This window comes from Lissotriton helveticus, chromosome 2_1 (assembly GCF_964261635.1).
Source record: "Lissotriton helveticus chromosome 2_1, aLisHel1.1, whole genome shotgun sequence".
In the NCBI taxonomy this organism is placed as follows: Eukaryota; Metazoa; Chordata; class Amphibia; order Caudata; family Salamandridae; genus Lissotriton; species Lissotriton helveticus.
The window spans coordinates 895,363,852-895,379,209 of NC_136059.1; the positions used below are offsets into that span (position 1 = coordinate 895,363,852).

Genomic DNA, 15,358 nt, shown 5'->3' on the forward strand with positions numbered 1-15,358 from the left:
TCAGCATATCTGTTTCCTTGTGACACAAAATCTGTATTTTTAGTGTGAGCTATACACTTGACCACTGCAATTTCAGCTGGACCTTGCAATGCTTCTAACAGTTGTCGTACAAATTCCCCATTTCTGATTGGCGAACCAGAGGAGGTCATGTAACCCCTCTGAGACCACAATTGCCCGAAATCATGAACTACACCGAAACCATATTGGCTATCGGTATAGATGGTGACTCTGTTTTTGCTACCTGCTATACAGGCACGTGTCAATGCAATGATTTCTGCTACCTGAGCGGAGTGTACTCCTTCCAGGCAAGCGGCTTCCACAACTCCAGTAATGGTGCAGACAGCATAAGCTGCTCTCAACCGACCAGTATCGTCTCTTAAACATGAACCATCAACAAAGTAAATTTCGTCAGGGTCGATCAATGGCTCATCCACAATATCTGGTCTGAGCTTCGTGCATAGTTCAGTCACATCTAGGCAATCGTGATCTTCACATTCTTCGCCTTCTATATCATTAGGAAGTGGCATCAATGTAGCAGGATTCAAGACCGAGCACCTCTTAAGGGTCACGTTCTCTGCAGCCAGAATAACTTGCTCATAGCGCGTGAGCCTACTATTGGTCAAGTGCTGCGTCTTGGTCCTTGTCATTAACAATTCTACTGAATGCGGTACATACACCACTAATTGATGTCCCATCACAATGTTCTCACACCTCTCAATGCTGACACCTGTTGCAGCAACGGATTTGAGACATCCGGGCAACGCTGCGGCTACCGGATCTAATGTAGCCGAAAAATATGCAACTGGTCTACGGGCATTTCCGTGTACTTGCACCAACACTGACAACGCACATCCCTCTCTCTCACAGCAGTATAATGAGAAAATTCTCTCATAATCTGGCATTCCCAAAGCCGGAGCATGACACAAATCCTCTCTCAGCTGTAGGAACGCCATTAGGCACTCGTTGTCCCATGGTACCGGATCACTCACCTCCTTGTGCGTCAGTTTCTGTAAAGGTTTTGCTTTCAGTGAAAAGTTAGCTATCCACTGTCGGCAGTAACCAACCATTCCTAAGAACATCCTAACTTCTCTCTGTGTCGTTGGCGTATTCATTTTCATGATGGCCTCTATCCTGTCTGGAGACACCTTGCGCTTCCCCTTCTCTATTCGGTGACCCAAATACTGTACTTCTGTCAGACAGTACTGTAATTTGTTCGGAGATACCTTATGTCCATTCTCAGCTAAATGATTCAGTAAAGCAACGGTGTCTTCCTTACACGCTTCCTCTGTTTCTGACGCAACAAGTAGGTCGTCTATGTACTGGACCAGAACCGAGTTCTGTGGCAATACCAGACTTTCAAGGTTCTTCTTCAACAGCTGACTGAAGATCGAAGGGCTATCTGTGAACCCTTGTGGAATTCGACACCATGTTAAGGCGCGATCTTCCATTTTAAATGCGAAAAGATACTGGCTGTCCGCATCTAATGGGATGGAAAAGAAGGCTTGACAAAGGTCTATCACTGTAAACCACTCAGCTTGGAATGGTATTTGAAACAGTATCACTGATGGATTCGGTACCACTGGACAACATGAAACCACAATGTTGTTAATCTTTCGAAGGTCCTGAACTATTCTGAACTTCCCACTAGGTTTCTGCAAACCCATAATCGGGGAGTTACATGGACTACCCACGATTTCTTTCAGTATTCCCTGTTGAATCATTGAATCAATCACAGGTTTTATTCCTGCAATTGTTTCTTGGGACAGTTTATACTGAGGCGTTCTTGGAAATTCAGCATTTGGTTTTATCATGATCTTCACTGGTTCCACCCCTTTGATCAGTCCTATCTCTTCCCCAGTAAAATCCCATACTTCAGCTGAGACAGCATCTCTTAGGTCCCAAGGAAGGTCTTCCACAGTCAGAGTAGGATACAGTTCTATACATGTTTTCTCATTGGCAATCTTAAAGGTAGCATCATCATCTGCGGTCTGTACCTCCACACCCTGAGGTGTGCAGTATATGGTGCAATTCAATTTGCACAACAAGTCCCTCCCTAACAGACATACAGGACTAGAATCACATACCACAAACTGATGTTCATTTGTGTAATTCCCTATTTTTACTGACACTGGTTCTGTCAAAGGACTAGTCATTCTTCTATTGGCGACTCCAACCACCTGAATTGTTTCCCCCGACATTGGTAGGTCAGGAACCACTGCTGATCTCAGAGTTGATCGAGTAGCTCCAGTATCCACCAAGAATGTCATTGGGCACCCTGCTACCTCTGCCTCAACAAATGGCCCTCTCTGATCTACTTCTAGAACTGCCCCGAGGGTACAGTCCTCTTCCCTGTTCACACGTTGACCGGTCATTGGGTCAATGTAATAACATTTTTCTTCTTCAATAAAAAGAGGCATTTGTTTATAGACTTTTCCCCCTGTCGCGATCTTTGGTGGCTGTGGAAACTGAGTTCGTGGAGCCGAAGTCCCCCCTTTGACCACCTTGCTTCCTGGGACTGTCGCCCTTTGAACTGGAACCTCCTGAACTTCCTGTTCAAATTCTAGTTCTCCACTTTCAGGGTTAAAGGGACACTCGCGTCTCCAATGTCCCACCTGGTGACACTGGTGGCACTTTGTCGTTTTCTTTAAAGTGGCAAAATCTATTCTAGGTCTCTGACTTTCTTCACTATCCTTGTTCTGACCATTCAACTTCCGTCCCATTGTCCCCGTTCCCTGTTTCTGCTGTCCGCCCTTCCCGGCTGACTGCATCTGCACCACCATTAGCTTTTCCTTCATTTTCTTTGCCTTGGAATCTATCTCATCGCTACAGTATCTGGCATACCTTAAAATTTCATCTAGTGGTTTGTTTTGCCAACAAATTAAATGTTGCTGAATCATCAAACAAATATCAGGTCTCAACCCCAAAACAAACTTTGACACAAACTGTCCTATATCTTTGGGATCCATTACATCGAGTCCACTGTATTGTTTGAATGTTTTTAACAACCTTTCATAGAACTCATGAACTGTCTCCTTTGGTTCTTGTCTTGTTCGGTCTATTTTTACCCAATCTATGTCCTGAGGTGGTACCTTATCTTTCAGCCAAGCTATTACCCTTTCATACTTTTGCATGACAATTTCAGACGGTCCATTTGTCTGAACATCCCTCACTGGTTCAGTAGTTGGCCATTCAACACTAGTCTTGCACGATGTCCACAAGTCAGATGGGACCACAATGTCAAACAAAGTGTTCAAATCAATCCACAATACTTTCGAGATCTTTACAAACCTTTCTACCTGCTTATACCACTCTACTGGATTGTCCCTTAACTTCGGAAATGAGTTGGTAAATGCAGCTAAATCTCCTCTACTCCAGGGTACATGTACATAATTCCCATTCGATATTTCTCGCAAAGGAAATGCCTCCATCTGCATTACCCTTCCTTCCGGAGACATCACACTTGTGCTCCTTCTGACAGTACCCCTTTTGGACCATCTCTCTTCCCATTTGTCCAGATCTCTCCACACTCTTATTCCTGCTATCAGCTCCCTAATGTGTGTTTTTAATCCTGTAGTTCTCTTCTCATCTAAGTCTTGATCTGAATACTGCAACCTATGGTTACTCTGTAATGTCCTCGTTTTGGACAAGTCTACCATGTACTTGTCTGCCAGTCCAGACAGTTTCTTGCCTTTCGGGTAACATCCTTTGCTATGAACAGTAACTCATCCTGTTCATACAAGTCAATCCTTTCTAAGGTCAACGTCCCATCTATTATCTCATCCAGGTCAGATTTTAAGCTAGTGACATCGAGTCTTTTGGCCTTTATTGCAGCTCTCAGTATACTAGTTCTAGGGGGTCCATTCACATCTCTCCCATCCCAGCTCCGAGTCCTACGTCTAGGCTCAGGCGAGTTATGGGGAGTCCTCCCTTGTTCCCATCTCTCCAGGTCCCATGCAGTTCCATCCTCTCTGGGTGTATGGTGAAACACTTTCCCATTTCTCGTAGTCCCACCAGTCCCATCCTGCATGATTTCCCTAGATGCATGGTAAGACATTCCATTTATCCCCCTGTCCTCGTCATTTGCCGGTGGTCCCTGATCTCTCGACCCATGGCAAGATCCTTCACTGTTCCCCGTGCTCCCGCGACTCCAGTGCTGTATACTCTCATTAGGTGCATGGTGCGTACATCTAAACCTCTCTCTGTATTCTTGAGTCCGCTGATCTCCCTCGCTTTGGATGAGACGAGGTGTCTCTCCACATCTTGTACTCCTCTCCCTGCTCTCTTGCTCATTCCCACCGTCAGTATGACGTATAACCCCTCTACTCTCCGGCCTGTTACCTTCACACTCTTGACTACTTGCACTAGCCCCGCAGTGAGACAATGTTCCGTTGCCTCGGCTTCCCCATTCTGCTTCTGTTCTAGGTCTGCTGGTTGGTGCGTCTGTGGACCCCTCCCATTCTCTCAAATCGACCCTCAGCTCCTTAAAGGATTTCGGACGTGGTCCCCTTAGGTCCATCGGTCCTCTTTGACCCCCCTGCTCTGTTGCGGGACTCACTGTCGGTTCGAATGGGGTGTTCCACGTTACCGGTCCTGGCAATTGCTTCCAGGCATTCGTCGTGTTATTCCTCCTTTCCATCTCAACCCTTTCTCTGTCTAACCGTATCTGTTCTTCCTCTCTCACATTCTCTGGGTTGTAAATCGATACTATGGGTCCTATGGTAACGGGTACTTGGAGAGCATCTGGCAATCCAAAAGTTTCAGCCCTCTCTGCGGTTGGCGTTTTCTGTACCACAAACCTTCCGACTACACTCTGTGCTGTACTATGTTGAGGTGTCTCCCCACCTTTCATAGGTGTCCATTCCGATATAGGAAGTGGTACATACCCCTCTATGGCAGCCCCATCTTCCCTTGCGAGTCCTCTACTTTCAATCTCCCCAACTCTCGGAGGCGGTCTATCTATCAGCAATCTATTTATCAAGTTGTCCTCCGAGTCGCTCTCCTCATCTTCTTCCATGAGGTTCTTTTCACCTGCCGCCTCTCTCACTGTGTACAACTTATCCACCTCAATAGCCTGTACCCTCCACCTCTTGGCGTCCTCATCCCATTTGGAATCTCGCACTGCTCTTACTGATCGCGTCAGCCTTTCTTGACGCCTATTCAGATTCCTATCGTGCGCCGCCCTAATCCATGCGTTAAGGGCCTCAAACTGTGTTGGTCTAGGCGGGGGTTTCAATGCGGACATGGTTGCTTTTAATCGATGTAACACCTCTAATTTAAACGTCCCATACTTTGGGAACGACATTTCCTCATTCCCTTCCGTAATCTTGTTCCAGTACCCAATCCATAATATCGTATGCAGCCCAACATTCGCTGCCATATAATGAGCTGGTGTACCCTCTGGCGGTGCCTCTTGCCCGTAAAAAGACTCTCTCCTTTTTCTTTTAAAAATATCCTTCAAACATTTAAAACACTTCATTTTCAATCTATTAGTTTCTGTTTTCTCCGGTTTGTTTACTTCCTGATGACAATCCACCAATCTCAGCTCGGTTCTCGCCAACTGGCCTATCAGAACGTGACTTCTCACTGACGCCGCACCAGCCGCCCAATCCCGTCGCAGCTCTTGCCGACGTCACGCCAACCGTCCTATCGCGTCGCGGCTCTTCACTATCCACCCTATCTCAGCGCGGCTCTTGCCGACGTCACTCGTCCCCCTTCGCAGCAGTTCCCCTCCTTTTTCAGCTCGTCTCCGCGTTTATGCATGCGTCCCATTCATACTTCGAAAAAAATGATTACTTCCGTCCAAGCGATCACTTTTCTTTGACTGTACGCCCACAGTCGAATCTGTAATTGTCACCTTAACTGGCGAAATGTCTTTCCGTTTACGTCCAGACAATCGCCTTCTCTGATAGGTTACTTACACACAGTAACTTTCGACCAGCGTCCGTTACTCACACACTCACTCTTGCACTCCCACTATCTCGGTTCTGCGGCGGTCAATGGTACCTCATGACCTCCGTACTATGGTTGGCAATTACTCTTGAGTGTTCGATACACCCGGACCACTTAAGCTCTACCTTGAACTTAAGATTTTTACCAGGTTGCGCGCGCTCACAACCTTCTCACAATCACGCTACAGGCATTCAACTCCGCAAGACATTACAATACAAATACAACACAAAACACCGCAATCTGTTCACGCATGACCCTTGTTATACTCACTCTCCTCCGATACTGCTGCTTTTCTCGCACCGTCAGCACCCTCTTCGGCACGCGATTCTTCCGCTGCTCATCTCTCGATGTCTAGCTCTAGGGGCCTTGGGGTAAGCTAACCTAATCTAGATTACCTTCCTCAAGAAGATAACCATCCTACACTGCTACCAACTGTTAACGCGGGGTTTCTGGTCACTAGTTATCTTACCAGATCCCTAATCATGTCGACTGAATCGTTGGTACCTGTCATTGAGTAAAAGACAATCTACTACTAGGTTAATTAGGAACTTAGACCACTCTAAAGAACCACTTACCACTGGGAAAGGTTAAAAAGTTTTAATTCAAAGCCAAAAGTATCTGGAGATACAAACATCTCAGAATAAGATTCAAAAGGTATACAGGTATGTGAGAAGTTGGCCTGGTAGGGGATGTTTCCAGTTCTGGAACCACCTACTACCTGACCAAACAATCCCTTATGGTGTCTGGTTGTAAGTCAACCTTATTAGACAAGCTATCCTAGGGGTAGCATGGACTAAGCAGCCTAAAGGCTTAACTTAAGAGGTCGTGTTAAGCGAGCTGTTTTACCACATACAATCCTGTAATACCAAATGAAAGGACACCACACAAGTATATATTATAAAAATATATGTGTTTATTACTAAAAACAATCCCCAGTATTCTTTATGAATAAAGGGGCACAAGCGTTAAATCAAAAGCACTGTTTAAACATACAAGTTGCACAATTATGGATGAGGGCGGGTGGCCACTCAAACCATATACTAAACAAGTGGTATAAGAGAGGCCACTCGAACAGTGGTTAGGCCTAGGGCCTAGGGAATCGCTGGGAGCAGTCAGGACAAGCAATGCTGAAGTCGGGAATGGCCCTCGGGATTCGGGAGATGTGCGGAAAGCGCACGCATGCACCAATGTTAACCAATGGTGCGTAAAAGTCAAAGAGTTAAAGTTTAAGGACACTTCCGCTGAACCTAGAGGAACAAAACTTAACACACAGACCCTAGAGGTGTGCACCAGTGTGGGAACACCGGCGGAGCAAAGTTACCTCACCCACAGGAAGTGGGTGCACAGGGTCGAAGTGGCGTCGGGTTTTGACACGCAGGCTCTTGGTGCTTGGAGCTGAAAGGGCTGCAGGCGGGTTAAAGATGAAGTGTCCGGTGGAGTCCAAGGGTGGACTCAAGTTGTAGAGTACCTGAAAGCAGAGGGGACAGAGTCTGGGTCACTCAGCAGTGACCAGGGTGGAACCAGGATGGAACCAGGCAATGTCGGGCGCAATCAGGTGGTCGTCGAGGAGCTTCTCTCCGCTGTCACGTGGGCTCTGGGGCATCTGCGACGTCCAGGAGCAGGTCACGATCTGTCCCACGCAGGCTCTCACCGTCGGTGCAGTCGGCTTCAAGTTTGGAGCAAACAAGCTTTGGTAAGAGCAATCCACGCAGGATCGGAAGATTGCTTCTCACTCGGACCAGGAAGGTCAGAGTCGGGGCTCCTTTTCAGGGGAGCTGGTGTGGATCTGGAGCAACCAGATTCACAAGTCTTCTTAGGTAGTTCGTCGGCACAGGGACCACGAGCCAGCTGGCAAGTGACCGGGCCAACGCGTTGAGCCAAATCGTGCCAAAGGGCCCCACGCAGCACTCGTCGAGTGTGGAGGGCTGAACTTCGGCTCAGGAGTAGCTCAGGATGGGGGCTTCTCAAACCCCGGTGCACAGCTTCGACGGTCACTCGTGGGCTGCACGGTCAGCGTCTCGTGGTCACTTCAAGATGGCGTGCCCCACGCTTCCGGTCGCCTCCACGGGTCTCAGCTTTGCAGGGACTGTGGATCGGGCTGTTAGAAGCTGGGCAGGCTTGATCTCGTCGATCTCAGTCGCTCGAGTTCCGGCGGGAACTGCAACTAAGTAGACGTCGAGGGCTGGATGGTGCCTGCTGCTGCAGGGTGGTCACTCCTTGACCACAAGGGAGATTCTTCGGGCTTCCACGTTGAAATGGAGGGCGAAGGGTCCAGAATATCGTTTCAAATGTTTCTTCCAGGAAATCTGATGTGCATTGGCACTGCTCCCACTCTTATTCGAATCTGGTGGGCGTGATTACCTGCTAGGTCCCCTCCTATGGGTGGGACCCAGGAAGTGGGTGGATACACCCCCTTCCTTTGATCCAGGCCGCCCTGGCACGAGGGCTGGAGTGCCCCAGAACCGGTTTGGCCGGATTATGCAAGGGGCAGCCTTGTGCGCCCCAAGCAGTGTCTGGTTTCTTTCAAACCTCCCTGCTACAATACACTATCTCCTGTCTGGAGGGCGGTGACACCCTCCTGTGACAGGAAACCCTTTGTCCAGGACCCATTTGGTCGAGTTTCGGTCGACTGCAGGGGTCCAGACATTTGTCTGTGGCAGAGGCATCCATTTTGTGGATCTTAAGGCCTTTGGAGAAATCAACCGCATTAAAGTGAAGTAACATGTCTTACCCCTCTAGAGGGGTGGAATGCCATCCCCGTCGCCAGAACTGGCGAGGGGATGGTATTCCAAAGCGTATGACACCTTACACGACATGTTTTGATAAAGCCAAACCAAAGTTGCTAAATAACCGCGAGGATTATAAGGCACTTAATAGTATATGGTATGGCATTATCCTGAAACAGCTTAGGGATTTGTTCCCGACGGCTGCAGACAGGCTCAGCTCATGCTAGAGCTCCATCTCACATAAAACCCTGCACCCAGCCTCCAGGATTGGTGAGGCCTGACTATAGGAGTGGCTCACAGGTTTACATGTGTCCAGATATAGGTTTAGACATAGGTATACTATATCCAAGCAAGGGGTGTGTACACCACCTTACCCCAGCTGAGTGATCAGCCAGTTGTGTCAATTTAAGAACCAGCCAGGGGTGGCAAAAGATATGCTGCAGCCCCTGGTAGGCCTTAGTGGCCCCTATGCCCTGTGCACCTATAGTGCATTCTACAGGGGCTGACAAGGAGTCCATTTCCAATTGGTATGTGCCTATAGCACATGTGTCATTAATTTAGTGAGAGAACAGCAGGCTGGGGGTCTGATCAGCAGGCCCACAGCCTCAGTAGTCGAAAACCAGTGAAGCAAAAAGCAAAAATTTGGGGTGACCATAGGATAGCAGACCCTACTCTCCTACACAACCCCCCCCCCAAACGCAGGGACATTAAACTAACCTTGACCAGATAAGTCTTCATGTTCTAAGTGGAAGTACCTGGAGAGACCATCTGCATTACCATGGTCAGTCCCTGGGCGGTGCTCCACTGTAAAGTCCATCCCCTGTAGGGAAATGGACCACCTGAGCAGTTTGGGATTTTCACCCTTCATCTGATTAAGCCATAAGAGGGGCTTATGGTCTGTCTGCACCAGGAAGTGAGTTCCAAACAAGTAAGACCTCAACTTCTTTAATGCCCAAACCACAGCAAAGGCCTCCCTCTCAATGGCTGACCAACGTTTCTCTCTGGGAGTTAGCCTCCTGCTAATGAAAGCAATAGGCTGGTCTTGACCATCTTGATTAAGTTGTGAGAGTACAGCTCCCACCCCCAACTCAGAAGCATCTGTCTGAACAATGAACTGTTTGGAGTAGTCAGGACTCTTTAGGATAGGTGCAGAGCACATGGCCTTCTTCAGGTCTTCAAATGCCTTCTGACAGCTAACTGTCCACTGAACCTTTTTTGGCATCTTCTTGGATGTCAAGTCATTTAATGGTGTCACTATAGACCCATAGTTTTTCACAAACTTTCTGTAATACCCAGTCAGGCCCAAGAAGGCTCTGACTTGTGTCTGGGTAACTGGAGGAGCCCAGTCCTGTATGGCCTGGATTTTGCTTTCCAGTGGCTGAACCTGGCCTCCACCTACTAGGTGGCCCAGGTATACAACCTTACTCTGCCCTATCTGGCACTTTGTGGCCTTGATAGTTAGGCCTGCCTTTTGCAGGGCCTCCAAAACTTTCTTCAGGTGGATCAGGTGATCCTCCCAGGTGGAGCTAAAGACAGCAATATCATCTAGATAAGCTGCACAAAAGTCATCCAACCCAGTAAGGACTTGGTTCACCAACCTTTGGAAAGTGGCAGGTGCATTCTTCAAACCAAAGGGCATTACCACAAACTGATAATGTCCACTAGGGGTAGAGAATGCTGTTTTGGCTTTTGACTCCTCAGCTAGTCTGATTTGCCAGTAGCCAGCTGTCAGATCAAATGTGCTCAGAAACTTGGCAGAAGCCAATCTGTCAATGAGCTCATCTGCTCTTGGAATGGGGTGAGCATCTGTCCTAGTGACAGCATTGAGACCCCTGTAATCCACGCAAAACCTCATTTCTCTCTTACCATCTTGGGTATGAGGTTTTGGCACCAGGACTACTGGGCTGGCCCATGGGCTCTCTGATGGCTCAATCACTCCAAGCTCCAACATCTTTTGCACCTCAGCCTTGATGCAATCCCTGACATGATCAGGTTGCCTGTAGATCTTATTCTTGACAGGCAGACTGTCACCAGTGTCCACAACATGGGTACACCAGTCAGTTTGGCTGGGTGTGAGTGAAAACATTTGCCTGTGAGCCTGCAAAACTTGTCTGCAGTCCCTCTGTTGTTGGTCAGTGAGGCTGCCTGCCAAGGCTACTCCATCAACTGAACCATCATCAGGGTTCTGAGAAAGCAGGTCTGGGAGAGGGTCACTCTCTTCCTCCTGTTCCCCATCTGTGGCCATGAGCAAGCTCATGTCCTCCCTGTCCACAAATGCTTTCAAGCGATTCACATGGATTACCCTGTGAGGGCTCCTGGGTGTTCCAAAGTCTACCAAGTAGGTGACTTCCCCCTTCTTCTCAAGAATAGGATAGGGCCCACTCCATTTGTCTTGGAGTGCTGCTGGAGCCACTGGCTCCAGTACCCATACCTTCTGTCCTGGTTGGAACTCTACCAGCACAGCCTTTTGGTCATGCCAAGCTTTCTGTAATTCTTGGCTGGCCTCCAGGTTTTTGGATGCTCTTTCCATGTACTCAGCCATCCTGGAGCGGAGACCAAGTACATAGTCCACTATGTCTAGTTTGGGCTTTTTGAGAGGTAACTCCCATCCTTCCTTCACCAAACACAATGGACCTCTCACAGGGTGGCCAAACAAAAGTTCAAAAGGGCTGTAGCCAACCCCCTTCTGTGGGACCTCTCTGTAAGCAAAGAGCAGGCAGGGTAAAAGAATGTCCCATTTCCGCCTGAGCTTCTCTGGTAATCCTTTTATCATGCCTTTAAGGGTCTTGTTAAATCTCTCCACAAGCCCATTGCATTGTGGATGATATGGGGTGGTAAACTTATAGTTTACTCCACATTCCTTCCACATTGCTTTCAGATAGCTGGACATAAAATTCGTCCCTCTATCTGATAGTACCTCCTTAGGGAAGCCCACTCTTGAGAAAACTGTAATGAGGGCCTTTGCCACCACAGGTGCTGTGGTGGTCCTTAGGGGAATAGCCTCTGGATACCTGGTGGCATGATCCACTACCACCAGTATGAATCTGTTCCCAGATGCTGTTTGGGGGTCCATTGGACCCACAATATCAATTCCAACTCTCTCAAAGGGGACCCCCACCACAGGTAGTGGTATTAGGGGGGCCTTTGTTGTGCCACCTGACTTACCACTGGCTTGGCAAGTGACACAGGAGCGACAAAACTCCTTGACATCCTCTGACATGTGAGGCCAGTGAAAGTGTGGAACAAGCCTGTCCCACGTCTTGTTCTGGCCTAAGTGTCCTGCAAGGGGAATATCATGGGCCAAGGTAAGAAGGAACCCCCTAAACTGCAGAGGTATGACCAACCTCCTGGTCATGCCAGGCTTGGGGTCTCTAGCCTCTGAGTAAAGGAGTCCCTCATCCCAATACACAGTATGGGTACCTTTAGCATCCCCAGCAGCCTCAGCAGCAGCCTGCTGTCTGAGGGGTTCAAGGGAAGGGCAATCTAATTGAGCCTGCCTCAGGTCTGCCCTTGAGGGTCCCCCTGTCCCCAGAAACTCAACCTGGTCAGGTTCAAGTTCCTCTGAGACAGTCTCCTCTTGGACTGCAGAATCAGTTTCCTCTGAAACTTGATCCTCAACCTGGGGCAAGGTGGAAGGCTGGGCCTTTCCTCTCTTGCTCCTTCTCTTGGGTTGTGGCTGGTCTATTGTCTCAAGATCCACCACTGGTTCAGGAAGGCACTTCTTAGCCTGAGCCCTTGTCATGGCAAGGACATGCTCTGAAATCCCTAGCATTTCTGCATGAGTCCTGTACTCCACTTCTGACCATGCTGAGCTTTCAAGGTCATTGCCTAACAGACAGTCTACTGGTAGGTCTGCACTCACCACAACTTTCTTCAGGCCATCAACCCCTCCCCAGGAGAAGTTCACAACTGCCACACTATGGGAGGTAGTGGAGTTGCTGGCGTTGGTTACTAGGTAGCTCTCTCCTAGTACAATCTGCCCAGGGTCCACAAAGTCAGGTGTCACCATGGTGACACTGGCACATGTGTCCCTGTATGCTTGAGCCAGTTTCTCATTAATTAAGGGAGTCTGCCTGTATTTGCCCAGGTTAGTGGGGCTTACTGCAGTGGGCAACTCAATGTCCACATCATACAGGAGAACTGCCTGTGTAGGGACTCTGACTAGGCCAGATCCTACTTCAATACCCAGGGTCAACCCAGCTACACCCTTGGACTGTGTTCCACCACTGCTTACTGTACTTGGGGTTGCAGTTGCTTTAGGAGCTGTAGTGGTGGGAACTGGATTTGCCTTGGTGCACTCACTGCCCCAGTGGGAAACTGATTTGCAGGTATTACACCAAGGTGTCTTTGGACCTTTGTTCTTCTTCTTCTTGTTACCATTTTGGGAACCACCCTCCTTACTATTAGTTTGGGGGCCTGAAGACTTCTGGTCTTTTTCTTTATCTTTCTGATTCTGATTACCACCCTTCTGGTCTGTTTTCTTCTGGTCACCACCTTGGTTCTGGGGTTTCTGCTTAATCCTTGTTCTGACCCATTTGTCTGCCTTCTTTCCCAATTCTTGGGGAGAGGTCAGATCAGAGTCAATAAGGTATTGATGCAACAGCTGGTTTGTACAGTTATTAAGGATCTGTTCTCTCATCATAAGATTGTACAATCCTGTATAGTCTGAAACTTTACTTCCCTGCAACCAACCCTCCAAAGCCTTAGTGGCACACTCCACAAAATCAGTCCAGTCTTGAGTCTGTGCTTTCTGGGTGTCTCTGAACAACAACCTGTATTGCTCAGTGGTTAGGCCATACCCTTCAATGAGAGCACTCTTCAAAACAGAGTAGTTTTTGGCATCCTCAGGTCTAACTGTGAGGAGCCTGTCCCTCCCTTTCTCAGAAAAGGAGTACCACAAAATTGCAGCCCACTGATTCTCAGGAACCTGCTGTACCATGTAGGCTCTCTCAAGAGCAGTCATCCATTTGTGGATGTCATCCCCTTCTTTAAAGGGGGGCACAATTTTGGTCAGGTTTCTATTGTCATAGGCCCTGTCTTTTTCTCTTGGAAAATTGCTGCCACCAGTGACATCTAAGCCACTTAATTTCTGCTCTCTTGCCAAGGCAAGTCTAGCTTGAGCCAAGGCTACCTCCTCCCTCTCTATCTGGAGTTTGACAGCCCTCATTCTGGCCCTATGTTCTAGTTTTTGAGAAGCATTCATGCCTCTCTGTGATTCTCTGGAGGCACTAGAAAGATGAGAGTCCCCTGAGGGAGATCTCACTCTTCTGTTGCCTGGGAGAATAACATGTTGGGTTCTGGGGAGGTGCTGGCCCTCTCCATTCCCCAGTAGGTCCAAGTTGGCCTGGCTAAGCCTACCAACTGGAACCTGGCTACCCTGATCCTGTACTTCTAAGTCCTCAACATCTGAGTCCTCATCCAAGTCATCATCATCCTCCTCTTCAGGGGGATCAACTACAGGGGGGTTCCCTCCATTTCCTGTGTCTAGGGAAGCTGCTTTAGCCTTCTCTAAGTCATCCTGTTCTAGGATTTCTACCAGGATTAGGCAGGTGGGGCTTCTGCCCCTTTTTAACCCTCTTGCTTTGCACAAGGCAATCAAGTCTCTGCGGGTTAACTTGTCATATCCAAAAGTTGCCTGGGTAAGGTCAACTGTCACAGGAGTAGACCCTGAGGCTTTTCCTGTGTCAGACATGGTTACTAGTGAGGTGTAAGTGGTGCACTTACCTACACTAAGTGTTTTCCTACTGGACCTTGCTAGTGAGTTGTAGTCAGGGGTGTGCTACTCCCTTTAACCTACAACTACTAAGTTCAGTAGAACTTAATATGCTAAGCTTTTGATTTTATATGTACCTAGAGGTACTTGATGTGATCTTTCAATTTGATACAAAGATTGCAATGGTAAAACAACAGCAAGCTCAAATCCCACCGCTGCCACCAATGTGAGAAGTTGGCCTGGTAGGGGATGTTTCCAGTTCTGGAACCACCTACTACCTGACCAAACAATCCCTTATGGTGTCTGGTTGTAAGTCAACCTTATTAGACAAGCTATCCTAGGGGTAGCATGGACTAAGCAGCCTAAAGGCTTAACTTAAGAGGTCGTGTTAAGCGAGCTGTTTTACCACATACAATCCTGTAATACCAAATGAAAGGACACCACACAAGTATATATTATAAAAATATATGTGTTTATTACTAAAAACAATCCCCAGTATTCTTTATGAATAAAGGGGCACAAGCGTTAAATCAAAAGCACTGTTTAAACATACAAGTTGCACAATTATGGATGAGGGCGGGTGGCCACTCAAACCATATACTAAACAAGTGGTATAAGAGAGGCCACTCGAACAGTGGTTAGGCCTAGGGCCTAGGGAATCGCTGGGAGCAGTCAGGACAAGCAATGCTGAAGTCGGGAATGGCCCTCGGGATTCGGGAGATGTGCGGAAAGCGCACGCATGCACCAATGTTAACCAATGGTGCGTAAAAGTCAAAGAGTTAAAGTTTAAGGACACTTCCGCTGAACCTAGAGGAACAAAACTTAACACACAGACCCTAGAGGTGTGCACCAGTGTGGGAACACCGGCGGAGCAAAGTTACCTCACCCACAGGAAGTGGGTGCACAGGGTCGAAGTGGCGTCGGGTTTTGACACGCAGGCTCTTGGTGCTTGGAGCTGAAAGGGCTGCAG

At 48.2% G+C, this 15,358-nt stretch overlaps 1 protein-coding gene across 1 annotated transcript in view; it reads left to right on the forward strand.

Annotated features, from left to right (window-relative positions):
• The window catches only part of ROR2 (receptor tyrosine kinase like orphan receptor 2), a 361,950-nt gene that overhangs the window by 42,242 nt on the left and 304,350 nt on the right, over window positions 1–15,358 (forward strand). The window lies entirely within an intron of this gene.